Genomic DNA, 18,356 nt, shown 5'->3' on the forward strand with positions numbered 1-18,356 from the left:
AATATAGTTACAATGTTCTTGTGAGTTTCACTTGTTGTGGCAGCACCTGCTGCTCCTCCCACAGCCCATTAGCTACCCAGGAAGGATCTAGGGGGCGGCCATAAGGTCAAGCTTAATTATGCTAAGAGGGCTCTTCCCTCTAAGCTGGGACTTGTTTGTGGCTCTGCCACAGGTCAATCCGAAGCTTAACTCTAGAGCCGCTCCCTACATTAAAATATTTCTTCTAATTAATTTCCTTTCAATGTGCATGAATTTATGCACTGGGCCACTAGTAACTAGAATAATTTTCCTGGCAATGTATTACACCATAATGATTTGTTTACCTGAGGAACTGAGAACACACGCATTCCCCAATCTTTAGAGCATGATTCCTTCCAGAATCAGTCACAGGATTTCAGCTCTCTCGTAGGCATCTCAGAGACTACTAGTCCCACAATATGGTTAAGGATCTGAAAAGTAGAGGCATTGAGTAGTCCAAGGTCACTCTGCTAAGAGGCAGAACTTGTCTTGAACACAGCTTTCCTAAATCTCAGCTCAGCATTTGCACCAATAAAGCCAAAAGGCAATAATCTAATTAGGATCCTATCGATTGCAGCTATATTCTTGCTTAAATAACTTATTACTTTAGGAGACTAGAGAGCTATGACTTTATGTTCCTAGGAGATCAAATTGAATGACATAAGACAAAAAACTGTGTAAGTGGGATTATCTGCACTTGTCCTTTTGTAAAATTAATGGCCCCAATTCTTGACCACTAATTGCATTTTCTCAGAGTCAGTGGCTACTTCAGCGAGTAGTAGGCTTTAGTGGGAGACACAGATCTCAACCTCAAGAAACGCAGTTGTACATTTTTTGCTGAAGCTTATTAAATTAACTAGAGGCCCAGTGCACAGATTCATGCACTGGTGGGGTCCCTTGGCCTGACCTGTGGATTTTGGGCCAAAACCAGCTCTCTAACACCCCCCGAGGGGTCCCGGGTTGTGAGAGGGCAGTTCTCAGGTGACGCACCCTGGAATCGGGCTCCCTCCTCTCTGGTTCAGGGTGCGTCACCTGGGAACCGCAGCTGTCAAGTCACTGCAGCTTGGCAGCTCCTGCATTGAGCATCTGCCCCCTGGTGGTCAGAGCGCGTCATGAATATCAGTTGGAGCATCTGACCCCTGGTGGTCATTGCACGTCATAGCTACCGGTCGGACAGTCACTTAGGCTTTTATGTATATAACTAGAGGCCCGTTGCAGGAACATTCCTGCAAGAATAGGGCTTCCTGCGGCTGGAGCAAAGCAGAGAAGGGAGCAAAACCTGCTGAGGCAAAACCCACTGAGGCGAGCTTTGCTCCCACCCCCAGCCTCTGCGGCTGAGTTTGCCCAATCAGCCCAAGCCACTGTGGCTAGGTTTGCCCAACCTGCTCCCAGGCGCTCTGGCTGGGTGGGTTTGCCCAACCCGCCTGCAGCCGCTACTGCTGGGTTTGCCCAACCCGCCCCCAGCTGCTGCTGTTGGGTTTCCCCACCCCCCGCCCCCCAGCCACTGAGGCTGGGTTTGCCCAACCCGCCCCCAGCCGTTCCGGCTAGGTGTGTTTGTCCAACCCGCCCCCAGCTGCTGCTGTTGGGTTTGCCCAACCTACCCCCAGCGCTACGGCTTGGTGGGTTTTCCCAACCCGCCCCCAGAGCTCTGGCTTGGTGGGTTTGTCCAACCTGCCCCCAGCCGTTCAGGCTTGGTGGGTTTGTCCAGCCCGCTCCCAGCCACTCCCCCTGGGTTTCCCCTCCTATTCCCAGCTGCCTCCGCAGCCTTGGCTCCTTTACTGTGTCCGCGAGACCTCTACTTTGCTCCCTTCGGTAGCGCTTGGCTTTCATGTTGTCTTCAGTCTTTGCTCAGAGCCGATATATGCAAATTAACCGCCATCTTCTATAATTGAAACATTGTATCTTTTGGAGCTGTTGCTTCAGGAGCTCAGAGATGGAAGGCTGCAGGCGGGGAACCTTGGCTTCCTCCATCGCCGGGGCAACCAAGCCTCCTGTTTGCTTCAGCTGCCTGGCTGCCGGCCGCCATCTTGGTTGGCAGTTAATTTGCATATGGCCCTGATTAGCCAATGGGAAGCGTGTCAGAGGTATGGTTAATTAGCATGTTTGTGTATTATTAGATAGGATGACAATAATAACAACACTAATAATGCCAGAACTAGCACTATTGAGTGCTTATTAGTATTTAGGTTCTAAGTACTTAATATGTATAAATTACTTTAATTCTCACAATAAACCTATGTGGTAGATATTATTTACATATGAGGAAAACGAGGCACAGAACAGTTTTACACCTTTTGGAGAAAAAATGTGAATCTAGGAATTACTCCCTAGCATTCACCCTCTTAGCTATTCCTTATCAAGATGATCCTATACAAAGAAAAGGTGATGCAATACAGAACATCCATTTTCCTCTTCGAATTTACAATTTTAGTTGACTGAAAATGTGACTTGGCAACTGGCATGCTGTTACCCTGAAAGAGTTAATGATTCTCTCAGGGTGGAAATTCTGTGGAAGAAAGCAATGAGGTTGACATAGTACATAGCATCCTCTCTGCACCCTGCAGATAGCAGCATCTGTATAATGTTGTAAACATAAATAAGGTTTTGTGGGAATGGGAAAGATAATCACATATCAATTTACACATAGACATAAACTTGTCTACTCTACCAGTACATGACTGCCACTGCTTGAGTTCTGACAAAATACTTCCTAAAAGCATCTGTCTCAGCCATTAGCTCCATCATTTCAAATATAGCTGTTTCTGCTGGAATAGCAAAATGCCACCAACACTAACTGGACTTCCTTCAGGAGGAAATTGATAGATGGTCAATTTTCAAAAACTCCCTATGAGCACAAGAAGAAGGTCCAGCTAGTGTATGAAGGTTGATGAGGCAGTTTCCATTCTCTCTATTGTCCAAAAATGTTAAACAAACATGGTATAGCCATGTTAAAGAATACTATTCAGTCACTTAATATCATACTTAAAAAGTGAAAATAATGAAATAGAAAACAGTAAATATTATGTTCTATGGTTTTTGTAATTCTTTGTAGTTTTAATTCTCATTCTCATTCTCTGCCTTCTTTCCTTTTCCTTTCCTTCTCTTTCCCAGGAATTCAAACAAAAAAACTACATTGGAGAAAGCTTATAGATAATATACCAAAAAAGAGTGGTTTTCTGTAAACTGCTCATTATTTTACTTTGAAGAGGTGAGAACTGAGAATCATAGAGGTCCACTGGCTTTCCCCAGGTATCGGATGCAGGTCAATCTGGATGACTGGCACCAGGCTGCTTTACAGCTGCCATTGAATTCAATGCCCCCATTCCCCAAGTGTCAAACTGATCTTTGTTCTCTTCAAATGCTGGTGTAAAGGGGCCCAGCCTGATATGACTGCATGATTTTCATGTTCTTAGGATAAAAAAGTTTGCTGAGCAAGTTAATAAAGGTATTATAGTTCAGAAGTCATGTTATTGTAATTAAAATTAGTGGGTACTTAATGTGTGTGTGTGTATATGTGTGTGTGTGTGTGTGTGTGTGTGCATATATATATATATATATATATATATTTTTTTTTTTTCTACTTGAAATAAATTATTTTTAATTAGGAAGCTGCCATGAAAATACTTCTTTCCTTTAGACATTCATTCACTCACTTGCCACATGTTCATACTGCACCTTTGGTTTACCAGGCCCGTTATACCCTTGATGCTAGGACATAATTAATAACATAGGCTCAACTTGCTAGAAGATCACCCTCAAGAGAAACCACACACACACACACACACACACACACACACACACGGACACTAATATTTCACACAACTGCTGTGGTAATTACATTGACAGTGGTATGCCCAGATATTAGAAAAACATACAAAAAGTAACATATCCAGCTTATAAAGAATTCTTGCAGAAGGGAAAGGAATGCCTTAATCAAATAACATAATATAAATAGACTTTCTATGTGAACAGGTAAAAAAAATACCCAACATTCCAAAGAACAGGGACACTCTGAGTTCAAGTGCAAAAAGGCTAGAGATGAATTTCACCAGCTAGAAAATTCAGATGTGAGCTACTAGAAGGAATTGACAAGATAATCATAAGAAATTTTTCTATTCACCTCAACCTTGTATTTTCAATAGCTGCTAATGCTCTCTAATGGTTATACAAGAAATAGATTTTCTCCCAGCCTAAGTGACTCAGTGGTTGAGTGCCAACCTATGAACCAGGAGGTCATGGTTTGATTCCTGGTCAGAACACAAGCCTCGGTTTGGGGTTCATCCCTAGTAGGGGGTGTGCAGGAGGTAGCCAATCAATTATTCTTTCTCACTATTGATGTTTCTCTCCATCCTTGTTCCCTTCCTCTCTGAAATCAATAAAAATATATTTTATTTAAAAAGAAATGGCTTTAGTGCTATAAGCCATGATCCATCAGACCAGTTTGTGTAAGGGATGCTGACAAAATATTTCACCATATTTGAAGTGTACCTTCAAAGAGGGCAGTGGTAGCAGAGAGTGAGCAAAAAGGAAAAATGAAAAAATAATTAGATTAATCCATATGATTAAAGATATGAATCATCCCAATATATAAAAAATCACAAGGCTTTGCATACCATTTCAGGGAGCTCAAATATTCTACAGCTCATCATAATTGTCTATGAATACTCAATTAAGGACCCTGTCTCTATAAAAAATTAGAATGTGATGAGTACTTAAGCACCTAATAATTAAGACTGGCCTACTACTCAAACTGACCCTATTTTACTTTAGATTCTTAGAAACTAAAAGTATACTCCTTTACCTACTAAGAAAAATAGCTACCACTTATTGTGTCTTCTCCCCAAGGTACACAGCAGTTTGCCATTCCTAAACACATAACTGATACATGAAAAAGCTAAATGAATTTGAACAAGGCCATCTACTCAGTGATGCATCTTTAACACCGAGTTAATTCAGGACTTGCTATAGAACACTTATGTGTCTGAGTTGGCCAATAGAGGCATTTTAAATTACAAATAATTGGTGTCAACTCTATGAAATACATTTGTTTTCCATGTCACAAAAATCTATTTATAAATGTTATTATATCAAATTTGGAAAATATCTTCAAAGCCATATTAACCAAACTTTTTATTTTTAAATAGCAAATCCACAGATTTCAAAGAAAAAATAATAATATGGGCAAGGGTATGAAAATAAAGGAAGACTTATGCACTGTTAATGGGAATATAAATTGGTACATCCACTATGGAAACTGGTATGAAGGATCCTCAAAATATTAAAAATAGAACTACCATAGAACCCAGCAAGTCCACTTCTGGATATATACCCCAAAGAAATGAAAACGGAATAACAAAGAGGTATATGCACTCCCATGTTTATTGCATCATTATTCATAATTGTCAAGATATGAAAATACCATAAGGGCCCATCAGCAGATGAATGGATAATACATGCATTATTCAGTCATAGAGGAGAAGGAAATCCACCATTTACAACAACATGAGTGTAGCTTGAGATTACTCTGCTCAGTGAAATAAGTCAGGCAGAGAAAAACAAATATGATATCGCTTATATGTGGAATCTAAAAATTAAAGAACTGATAGGTGGTTGTCAGAGGCAGGAATTGGGAGGTTGGGCCAAATGGGTGAAAGGGGTGAAAAGGTACAATTTTCCACTTGTAGTATAATTAAGTCCTGGGAATATAATGTACATCATGAGGATTAAAGTTAATAATACTATATAGTATATTTGAAAGTGACTAAAAGGTTATATCTTATTTTTATATATATTTTTAATGATTTTAGAGAGAGGAAGTAAGAGAAAGATAGAAACACCAATGATAGAAAGATAGGAACATCAAAGAGAGAGAATCATTGATTGGCTGCCTCCTGTACACCCCACACTGCCTGTAAGCCAGGCAGTGCCCTGACCTGGAACTGAACCATGATCTTTTGGTTCATGTTTCAACGCTCAAACACAGAGCCACACTGACAGGACAAAAGGTTAGATCTTAAAAGCTCTCAACACAAGAAAAAAATTATAACTACGTATGATGATGAATGTTAACTAAACTTACTGTGGTAATAATTTTTATAAGTGCATATATAAAATCATTATATTGTACACCTAAAATTAATGCAATGTTATATGTAAATTATATCTCATTTTAGAAAAAGAAGAAAAAAATCAGGCAAACCCCAATTGTGAGACATTCTACAGGATGGCTGACCAGTATTCCTCAAAACTGTGAAGCTCATTAAGACAAGGAAAGTCTGAGAAATTGTCACAGTCCGGGGAGCCCAATGGGACATGACAACTATCTTGGATAGAAAATTGGGACAGGAAAAAGGACATTAGGTAAAAACTAAAGAAATCTGGGTAAAGTACAGACTTTAGTTAATAATATCATCTCAATATTGGTTCATGAATTGCGACAAATGTGCTATATTAACCTGAAATGTTAATGGGGTAACTTAGTGTGGAGTATATAGGAACTGTCAGTAGCACCTTTGTAATTTCTAGTAAATCTAAAACAAAATAAGTTTCTTTTTAGAAATGCAGAAGCCTTTTAACCCAGAAACTCTGCTTCTAGGAATTTTATTCTAAGCAAAAATTAGAAATGGGCACAAAAACATTAAATACAGGTAAATTTATCTTTGCAGCACTATGGGGGGACAGGTAAAACAAAAACTAGGGAAAAAAGCCAGAAATCCTACAATGGGGGTTACTTATCTACATGATGGTACATCTATTGGGGTAACACCTTACAGCCTTTATAATTCATGTGGAAGAATATTCAATGATATGAAAAGTCACCGACTTCTGATTGCATACATTTCTACATGACTATTACATTTCAATAAAAAGGTTACTCTAAAAAATAATAATAGGACCACTATCACTTATGTATGGTTCCAGTTTATCACTTAGATGTGTGGTTTAGATTTTCAGTGTAGGGGAGGCAAGTACTGACAAAACATCAGTTTTGGTTACTTCAATTTTTTTATTATTTGGTCCTTGGCTATTTCCCCATCAACTCCATCCACATTCCCAAACCATGGTTTGAGAAAGAGGAGTATTAATACAATTAACAAAAGAGGCCAAAATTATGAGCACGATAAAGGAAAATGAGAAAAAAAATAAAGTTAATAATTTAATCATATGAAAATAGAACCTAAACATCTACTCTTTCAAAAACATTAATTACTCAGTAAGTAAGATTATAATAAAGGATGCTCTATTTGTTTACCTTGGTTAGGATCCATGAGTGTGTTCATTTTGAGATAATTTACTGAACTACATGCACTTTTCTGTATTTATGTAAATTTCCATACAAACACTTCAAATTTAAATACTGAGAAGTAAAAATGTGATCCCATTTGAAGAACAAAGCTTTGGAAGAGTTCATACCTAGCTAAGACAAGAACTCAAATTCAAAGACTTATTCTTAAAGTACAATTATAGAAAGAAGTGGTCTGAATGGATATACAACAAATAACTGCTATTTAGAGAACTTAACAGATATGACTTTTACTATGATTAATGTAATCATAGGTCCTTTGCAATAGAGCATTCTGTCCTGATGAAAATATCCTCTATCTCCATTATCCAATAGTGTAGCCACTACACTATTGGGCTATTGGGCATTTGAACTACCTCTAGTGTGATTAGAAAACCGAGCTTCCCATTTAATTTAACTTAAAGTCCTATGTGGCAAGTGTCTTCTGAATGGACATCACAGCTAGAGTAAGTAAACTAAAGCCAAATATTTAGCTTTAATTTGCAAGTTAATAAAGTTATACCTACTAAAAATATAAAATAAAATTCAACTCTTGGTCTCCAGGTGCCCCAGTCTGAAGTGTCTCGTTACTGCTGTTAAGACCTGCAAGACTGACCACTGACTCCCTGAGGGAAGAAAACTGACTTTGCTTATAAGTTCAAAATGACACTGCTAGTGAGCTTTACTTTCAAATGGAACAATTGCTTTCTAGGTAAAGGGGCCTCTTGGAAAGTCTAAAGATTTGCTGCCATGAAAATATATGTTTTGCCAGCATCTTTCTCTCTTTCTTTTTAAAGCAATAACGGGCTACAACTACTAGAAAATTATTTATTTTTTCTTGAACACATTGAGGTGATCATCACAGTGTTCCTTTAAGGCTCCATAAAGCTAGAAATTTGGGCATAAATGGCCAGCTTTCCAATCAGTTTCTATATTGCTTTTACTCTACAATGGACCATTTCTCTATCACCTTGGTGACTTAACATAAGCTGCTTCCCGCCCTGTACTTCTCTCACATTTGGACAATTTCACATAGGCCTCCAGAATGCAGAATGTCAGCCTTCCAAATGCCTTCCATAATATTCACCATTTGATTTTGTCTCCCTACTATATGACCTATTCTATACTAGAAGGCCTGGTGCAGAAAAATTCATGCACTCGGGGTGGGGGGGTGTCCCTCAGCCCGGCCTGTGCCCTCTCACAGTCCACAGTCCGGGAGCCCTTGGGGGATGTCTGACTAACAGCTTAGGGGAGCAGGCCTAAGCTGTTAGCTGGACATCCTTAGTGCTGCCATGGAGGCGGGATCCCACCACTGCCACTGCACTGGCCAGCCATGAGCCTGCTTCTGGTTGAGCAGCGCTCCCCATAGCGACCAGTCGTTCCCGATCATTCCGCCATTAGGGTCAATTTGCATATTACCCTTTTATTATATAGGATTATGTAGCATAATGGAGTAGTTCTGATCCTTATTGTAATGCCTTTTTAATTTTCTGTCTTCTTCACAAACTATAAGCATAGAGGTCAGAGGCTGCATCTTATTCATTGTACACATAAATAGTTTAGTAATATATGCTGGCTAGAATGAATAAAATAAATCACAAAGATCACTAAGTTAACAACCATAGAGAAGTGCAAAAAGAAGGGCAGATTCATTTAAATTCATTTGATTACATACAGAAGCAACAACATGCCCCTCTCTAGTGCCCATGGCACATGTCATTTTAGAGCTCATTTAATTTATACTGGAGAAGAATGTAATTATGTACATGAACTCAAAAGAAAGAACTAAAAACAAGAAAGGGTAATAGGTTGCAGACCTAAGGCAAAAAATGTAAGAGCCGAAAATTAGAGACTTATAAAAGAAGAATACTTTGTATGTTTGTGCATATAAATACCTTCGGATAGCATAGGATCTGCCAAACTTTCTCTTAAATGACCAGATAGTATATATAGTTGAGGTATTGCAGGCCATACTGTCTCCATCACATATTCCTTTTGTTTCCAGGTGGTTTTTCTGTTTGTTTGTGTTGAGCTACCATTCATAGCTCATGGGTTATATGAAATAGGCTACAGCCTTGATTTGGCTCACAGATCATACTTTCCCACTTCTGATATAGAGGATGAATGCTATTCATGTGAACACTTAAGTGCTTTGTTATTCTTTGCCTGAAAGACGAAAATTGGCCCATAGAGATAAGCCGGTTTTGCATTTGAAATTCGACATTAGAAAGCAAAGGCCAATTCTATTGTGGAGTCAGTTTGGAAATGCTATTTTGGATAATGTTGATCTAAAACTCAGATACTCCTATAAACTTGAGTTTTCACCTTCCATGTTTAAAGAGGAAAGTAGTCAAGATAATCGAATCGGAACAACACTGACCCAGTTACAGATGTGTTACGTTCGAAGATGCCAATCTATAAGAAATGGTCTGATTAGTGAGGCCTGTCATTTGATTACACCAGGAACCCACACTTCATAGAACACTGAAAATATCTAAAATTTCAAATTACACAAAAGGGCACTTTCCTATAGGGGCAAGGAGCCTCACTGGCCTAGAAGAATCCTTTAGAAAGTTTCATCATTACTGCTGGCTATGAAGAATACCATGCCCCATGTCCAAATGCTGTTTTTCTTTTGATTTAGCTATTGTTCACATCAGATAAATGAACACTTTAAAAGGGAGGTGATGTGCCTTTTCTTTGATCTGCCTCTAGAATTAGTGTGTTATTCTCCAAATGATGTAAATTAGTAGATGTTTTTAAAGTGAACACAATGTTATAAATGCCCAAAAAATATTATTCTCTCTCCTCTTTCAGGCTTACTGAGTGAATTATCTATTTACATATTCTTTGTAGATGCATCTTACAGGCCACGGACAGCAACTCATGAAAAAGCACTTAAACAGAATGTACTTATTATCTTAATACCTCCAGACACAGCCAGCACTTGTATATTTCAAGTACAGAATAGGCAGCAAAAAACTTATGAGTAAAGAACTTTAGTTTTTCAAGAAACACTGCAAAACAGTTCTAAAATAACCCCTCAATTTTGAGGGAGGGAAATGTCTAAGAAAAAAATACACAGTATTACCAGCAGAATAAAAAAAAAATAAAGTGTCTAAACAGAAATCAATCTTTTCTTTTTCTTTTAGATTGCTGGAATTGCTAAAGTGGTCTAGGTAGCATATAATTTTTCTTTTTGAAGAATTTTGTCCAGTCTGACAAGTAAATAAATGTTTAACTCTCTTTCTCTCCTTTTATTGCTGCAGAAACAAGAAGAAATGGAAAATAACTGCAGCACATTTAGGACATATTAGTTTCTTTCTCTACATGAAACACACAATGAGAACACTTTGTAGATGAATTGTGCCTTCGATTGAATAGAGAACGGTGGGCTAGCTTTGGTTATGTGGAATTGGATAATTTGTCACAGTTTCTGCCCCTGGAAAAATGACAACCCATAGGAAAACTAGTAGGAAGGCTTTTTTAAAACTAGCGATAAAATACAAAAATGATCTTTTGGGTGCATGTAAGTATTTTAAAATAATATTTTTTTAAATTACCAAGTTATAAGGAAGGCTGTCATTATCAATGAATGCCTACAGAATTTTGTGTTTCAATACATACCACTTCTCATACTTCAAGCATCATTTCCCAAGCTTTTTATTTACTGAAATTTCATTTTGTGATTGCTCTATGGTTGTCACACATGCATTTGACCACCTATTTCTTATTATCCCTTATATTATTATTATTACTTTTAATAAATATTGCTTTCGAAAAATATACATATATTTGAACGTTCATTTTCCTCTTGTATCTTGCAACCTGTAATATGCCAGCACAGTTTGAGGGTAGTTAAATATTAATTGCCCCTATCACAGAAATGGAAAGTAGAAGAGATTAATGTCCCCAAACCTAAGTAGAAAAACATGAATGACTGATGTCCATTTGTGGAATTACAGCAACAAATCCCAGCCAAAAATTTTAGTTAGGTTATTATAAACATATTTTTCAAAAAATATAGAAGAAAATGTTTCAGAATGTTGCTAACCAGTTCTCTAAATTCAAATTTGAAAGTGATGCCAAAAATCGTATTTGCCTTTTCTTCTTCAGATAATAGCACAGTTATATTTATACTCTTTTTAAATATTTTAAAAATGCTTTGAAAATGCATCATTTTGTTTTCAGTATCAGTTCATCTGGAGAGGAGAGTACATCAAATCTTGGTACAAGAGACTTTCTACTTCTCTTATTCAAAAATTTAGTAAAATGTCCAAAAAATTAGTAAAATATTAGAATAAAGGACCTGAAAAGTCTCGGTTGATAAGGAAAGGTTTCTGGATTTAGGTTACTCTGTGAAAGAAGTGTGCTTATAATACATTGGATTATTTATTTTCAACCGGTGTGCTGCAAGGATTTTTAAAACATGCAATACCTGACTATCTAGTCAGGGACACTGATCTCTTTTCAAATAAAGAATGACAACAGCCAACACAACAACAGCCATCTGGTGTGAATGAATCAAAATTAGACCTCTTTTTTTTTTTGTCAGATCACAGAATTTTAGTAATTAGTGTATGTGCGCCATGTGATGAAAAAGGTTGAAAATCTGCATTGGATTATTCCAATATCTTCTAGAGTTGCTATTTGGGAAAATTTTAAGAGGAACATAGTTATTAATTCTAGTTGAAATTTAAAGATGAGGTAGATATACTTTTGATAATACTGTTTGGTTTTCTTGGTCTCTGCCTCTTCTGCTAATGCAAACTGATGACACCTACATCCATCTAGAAGGAAAACTGATATTCTCTGATGCCTTCAGTACTCTTTGGATACAACTCTTTGTCTGATTTTCTCATTGCTAAATTTAACTCCGGACAACTTCATTGCTGTGAAGAGTGAGATTACTTCTGAATATATTCCTCATTAATTCTCTAAATTTAGGAAACACAGTAAAAATCATTGATTTTTTAGAACAAACTGTCTTTAAGTATATCTTGGCTCTCATTATCAAAGTAACCACTTATGCTCTAAATAATGCCAATGGAAAAAATGCTTTAAAAATATTAGTTTAGATCAGCAGTCATTGACCTATGGTCATTTGCAGGGAACCAGGTGAGCTGCAATTTATCCTTTCCTCGCAAAAGGCATATGAACATAAGAGACATCTAACATCATAGGATAGACATCTACTCTGTTCCAAGAGTAGCACCAAGGGGTTTATCTTGCAGAAACCTTGCATGAATTTTCCTCCATATTATTAGTCTAAAAATTAGGCTATAATAAGCTACTTTTCTTCCAAGGAGCAAAAGGCTCTGAGACCTACAGAGATACAGTGTGCTTTTCTTTCCTCTCCTCTTCACCATCCGTGGGCTGCCCTGGAATGTGAGTGCTGGGAACAAGAAAGAATGTGAGTACTGTGAATGTGAGGGTGAAACAACTTGTTCGTTCTCCCTTTCGCCACATCCTTCAAATAGAAACACTTTGCTATGTTACTTCAGTCACCTTATGTCTCTCCTACTTTGGGGACAGGTTAAAATAAATATGGAAGAGATAATTAAAACATAATCATAAACTAGACATCACCCAGTGCAATCTTCCATTATGAGATATTTTCCATAAAACATTCATTATGGGATTTGGGACATTTGGGACACCCAGTGGTTCTCAACCTTCCTAATGCCACGGCCCTTTAATTCAGTTCCTCATGTTGTGGTGACCCCCAACCATAAAATTATTTTCGTTGCTACTTCATAACTGTAATTTTGCTACTGTTATGAATCGTAATGTAAATATGTGATATGCTATATGTGTTTTCCGATGGTCGCGACCCACAGGTTGAGAATCGCTGCTAGTAAGCCGTGACAATTTATCCTCATGGGAAGCAAATAGGATTCACCAAACATGATATTTTTCTCCAAAGGAAGAGTCGCAGTGTTTGATGTGGATGCACCTTTCCAGAGATAGATCTCATGTATTGTTCCCAAGGAAAAGAACACATAAGTTTTGTGGATTTCCTTGATTAGAAATGTTTGCTTCCTTTTAAAATGTTTCTTATACAGATTAAAGAAAAATCTGCCTCCTAGGATACCAAATGTGATAAGACAGCTGTGACCCTTTATCATCATGGGTTTTTGAGAACTGGTAGGAATGTGGTCCCACCTCTTTGCTCTTGACCTTGGAACTATACCTTGAAACTATAAGACATACAAAGACTCCTTTGTAAGGCAAAGCCACCTCAGTGGTATCTACCTGCAATCATCAGAACAATGTAGTTTTTCAGCTGAAATGGGTAATATTACAAGGGACCTCTTCTTCAAGCCAAGATATTATAGAAGTATGAAAATACCCACTTACTGTTTGGTGCTCTATCTGAAGAGAATAAAAAGTCAATACAACGTGTAGTCTAATCTAAGGAATGGAGGCAGCCCCAAGTTTCCAGAAACTAAGCACTTTCGCTTTTACAAATGAGAAAACACAAATGAGAGGCCTTGTCAAGATTGCTCCATATCTCCTCAAGTCTAGTTTATAATCTCTAAATGACAAACAAAATATTTTGTTTTAAAAATACCAAAAATCTCAGCTCATTCTGAAAAAGCAGGTTCAATTAAGATTTTAAAGTAAGCACTTTGCAGATGGTAGCCTAATAAAGATGCATGATGTTCCAATGAATGCACTTTTTTTTTTCTACACATGATTGGTAAAAAACTACAACCTGAGATTGATATAATAGAAATAGAGGGTCAAGTTCAAGAGAAACTATAGTTGCCCTGTACTGTATACAAGTAAGAACACACCTAAAACAATGTATAATTTCAAGAAGCAAATTATTAAAAACAGGACTATCCATTCTTACTACATCCCCAAGACCTACTCTCTCATCCCAATTCTTCCCTATTTCAGGAAAGGACAAAAATGTCCACCAGCTATTCAAATCCCTACACTAGGAAGCATCTAATTCTCCTCTTTTAATCACCATCCATATCCACCCCAACTCTAAAAATACGTTTGTGTAAGACTTGAATTTGTATTATCATAATGTCAGAACAAAATCAGTGATCACTAATTCATCTTACAAGTCTACTTATGCAAATGGTTCTCATAGATACCATAGTATATTAGGTATATTATTAACAAATCTATGATCTTTAAGATTTCCATTTTGCAGTAAAAATTCTGTTTTCATCTATAATTCCTTTAAAATAGTCACAAGTCACATTAAAAATTAACTTATAAGATATTAAAGTACCCATTTTTAAATGCCAGGCTTGGCATATTTTTAAAAGGTATTATAAAATAAAGGGTAGATTAATTTAGTTCTTATAAATTAATTGTGCATTATTTAATGTTCATGATTTAATGTTAATAACTTATACACTAAATGATACTCTATAATCAATTACTGTTATAAGATTAGGAAAAGTGTTTGCTGTGGTACTGGTATGGAAATATTAGAACATTACCTTTTTTGTTATGAATCACAATTTTCTAAATATTTAAACTGCACTTTGCCAAAGATATAATGTTTGTTCTTCATTGTCAGTGAAGTTTGTTTTCTTCCTCTTTGACAAGACAAAAATGAAACACTCCAATTTATGAGTCAGAAGCTAATCATTCTAAAAGATAGGTTTAGAATAAAGCTTTAAGTAGGTTTCCTCTAAAAAATAATGAGTTATAATCTCTCAGAACCTTAGGCACTAAAGTATACCCTTCTGAGAATAGAGGCAACATGTAAATTTGCTTGGAAATACGTCTGCATATTTTTCATTATTGACAAACTAATTCTGTTGTGCATCAGCATCTGAAATTTTACTAAAAGGCTTGCAGAAGCTCTAAGATTGATGATTAGAACAGCAAAGAAACATTCGCTTGCACCTGGAAGATGTAATGTTCTTGGTGCTGAGGTATAATATTAATCTTTTGAGTTTTGAATTCATAATTGTATTGGCAAAATTGATTCTAGCTGTTTCACAGGAGAATCCATAATTTTTCCAGGAACACTGGCATCATATGAAATGAAATATGTTACAGTCACATTATCAAATACAGAATATGGGAAACAAAACTTGACTGAAGTTACTGTGAAAAAGGTAAGGGGTTCAGTATGAGCCATTGGTGAGAAGTGTGTTAAAAATATAATTTGCAGGACAAGATAAAACCATGACTCTCACACAGACATAAAAATGAACACTTTTTAAAAAATTTTATTTTACTCACATGATCTGAGTGAACCAGAGAGATGTTCTAACAGATTCAAAGAAGTCGAAAGAGCCCTAACTGGTTTGGCTCAGTGGATAGAGCGTCAGCCTGCGGACTGAAGGGTCCCAGGTTCGATTCTGGTCAAGGGCATGTACCTCAGTTGTGGGCACATCCCCAGGAGGGGGTGTGCAGGAGGCAGCTGATCAATGTTTCTCTCTCATCATCGATGTTTCTAACTCTCTATCCCTCTCCCTTCCTCTTTGAAATCAATAAAGATATATATTTAAAAAAAAGAAGTCAAAAGAGCAAAAAATCACATGGAGTAAAATAATGTTGAGATGAATTGCAAATGAGGACAAAACTGGATTTTGCACAGAGGAGATAAAGTTTATTAAAATCACTACTGGATAGAGAAAAATTTATAAACCAGTTACCTACAACTTCCAAAGAGTTGCGGAGTAGCCCAAAATCAATGAATAGAGCTAGAATCTAATAATTAGCAATGGTAACCTGAGGAAAATGCACAGTTTTTCATTGAACGCAATATTTTCTACACAGATTACTAAACAAACAAGTACAGCCTGAGGCTGATATAATAGAAATAAAGGCTCCAGTGCAAGGGAGATTAGAGTTGCACTGTACTGCATGTGAGCACAAACACACCTAAAACAAAATGCAAATTCTGAAAGTAGGCTAATACAAAAAGAAAAGCCAGACTCTAAACCAAGTGTGGGCAACCCCTGGCACGTGTGCCAAATATGGTACGCCAGTAACTTTTGCTGGCACGCGAAACCCTCTCTTATAATCTTCCATTTACAATTTTTTTCTTAATATCGACTTTTTTATTTTTCAGATAAATTCAGTGTAGGTGCATCTTAGATAAATAAATAATTTTACATAAGTTATCTTAAAGACCATAGACATGGATTGACGAGAGAGGGGAAGAGCAATTTCTATTCCTCTGCCTTAACTCTCCCTGCTTTCCTAGATCTGACCAGTGTTTTGGTTTCATCCACATACGCTTATGAATCTTTGTTCTCAGTGATGACTTTTGTTAAGTCTCATAATAGGAGTAGCCTGACGGATGAACATAGTAGCTCGTGCATATCTCTGAAGGTCACAAAATATAAACCTGATGTAAAATCTCTGTCATCAGTGATGCAGCAGCAAAAGTCCCACTGATAATATCAAATGGAGTCATAAAGTTTTCTGTCGGACTATCAGTGTACATGTACACATTAAAAAATAAATGTATTTTTCATCATCATATACTGTTTTTGTCACTCGAATGAATTTTATTATTTCTTCAAGGTTCTTCACATATGTACACCTTAAGAAATATCAAGTAGGCATAACATGTTCTCAAAAAATTAGGATTGGCACGCAGAAGAATTTTGTGTCAGAGATTTTGCTGGTTTTGGCACGCACTCACAAAAAGGTTGCCCACCACCCCTGCTCTAAACCTTCTCTGTCTCCACAAGTATTTCCTATTTTTATATACAGACAACAGTGTCCACCCAGCTACTCAAATTTCCAAACAGGAATCATCTAATTCTTCTCTTTTAATCACCATCCACCTCAACTCTGAGACAGGACAATGCAGTGTCAAGTCCTGGCAGTTGACTAACTTATCCTGAATTGAACTATTTTCAACTTCTACTATATCAACCTAACTTGAAAATTGTATGTTTTTGTTTACTGGATAACCCCTCACTAGTTTGCACTGTCCACTCTTACTTCCCTAAAATCCACTATCCAGAAACCAAGCCAATTTAATGTTTTAAAAACTGTATTATCATATCAAGCCCCCCCCCATGTTTAAAACCAATACCTACCCTTCAGATTTACAATAAAATCCAAATCCTGCACTACAAGGACACATAAATTGATCCCTGCCTATGTCTCTAACTTTATTCTTTCCATTTGCCCCTTGTTAAACTTAGTCCATATTTATTGAAATTCCCTTTATCTTTTGAACACACCACTCTGGTTTCTACCTTTACAATAGCTTTTTCTTTTAATTGGCTCCTTCTTACCCCAGATTTTAAAAGTTCTTTTAATGACTTTTTTTTGTCGTTCAAAGGCAACTTCCTCAGGGAGAACTTCCTGATCCATTCACTATAACAGTGATGGCGAACCTATGACACGCGTGTCAGAGGTGACACGTGAACTCATTTTTTTGGTTGATTTTTCTTTGTTAAATGGCATTTAAATGTATAAAATAAATATCAAAAATATAAGTTTTTGTTTTACTATGGTTGCAAATATCAAAAAATTTCTATATGTGACACGGCACCAGAGTTAAGCTAGGGTTTTTCAAAATGCTGACACGCCGAGCTCAAAAGGTTTGCCATCACTGCACTATAACATAATGCTCCAGGGAACTCTTCTCTTTCTTTGTAATCTTTTTATAAAAACTTATTGCTGAATAAAGTTTAAAATTATTTAATTTCTTGACCATCACCTATCTCACCTGCCCTAATATGCAAATTACCTAAGTAAGCTTAATTTTTTGTTCTGTGTGCCCATAAACACACAGAAAATATAATACTGTTGGGCATCAGTCGACATTCGTTGAATAAATGAATCAACAGTATTTTTTTTCCTCAAGGAAATAAATAAACTACATGTTTCTGGAGGATGATGAGCTGAAAGTTCTAGAATTCATGCTAGATAGATTCAAATCTATTGAGGGAAAGTTTGATTTAGGGGAAAAAAAGTAACTCCGAGGAGCTGCAAGTGCTGCTAGTTTTAGGGCTGATGAAGAAGAATAAGTATAATTATTTTCTTAGGTCTAACAGCATCTAATTCAAGAAAGACCAGCAGGAGTTCATTTTAAAAGGGGTTAGATTAA

The sequence above is a fragment of the Myotis yumanensis genome, unplaced genomic scaffold (genome assembly GCF_028538775.1).
Source record: "Myotis yumanensis isolate MYYU_CA2020_CCGP unplaced genomic scaffold, mMyoYum1.0.hap1 SCAF_14, whole genome shotgun sequence".
Taxonomy (NCBI): Eukaryota; Metazoa; Chordata; class Mammalia; order Chiroptera; family Vespertilionidae; genus Myotis; species Myotis yumanensis.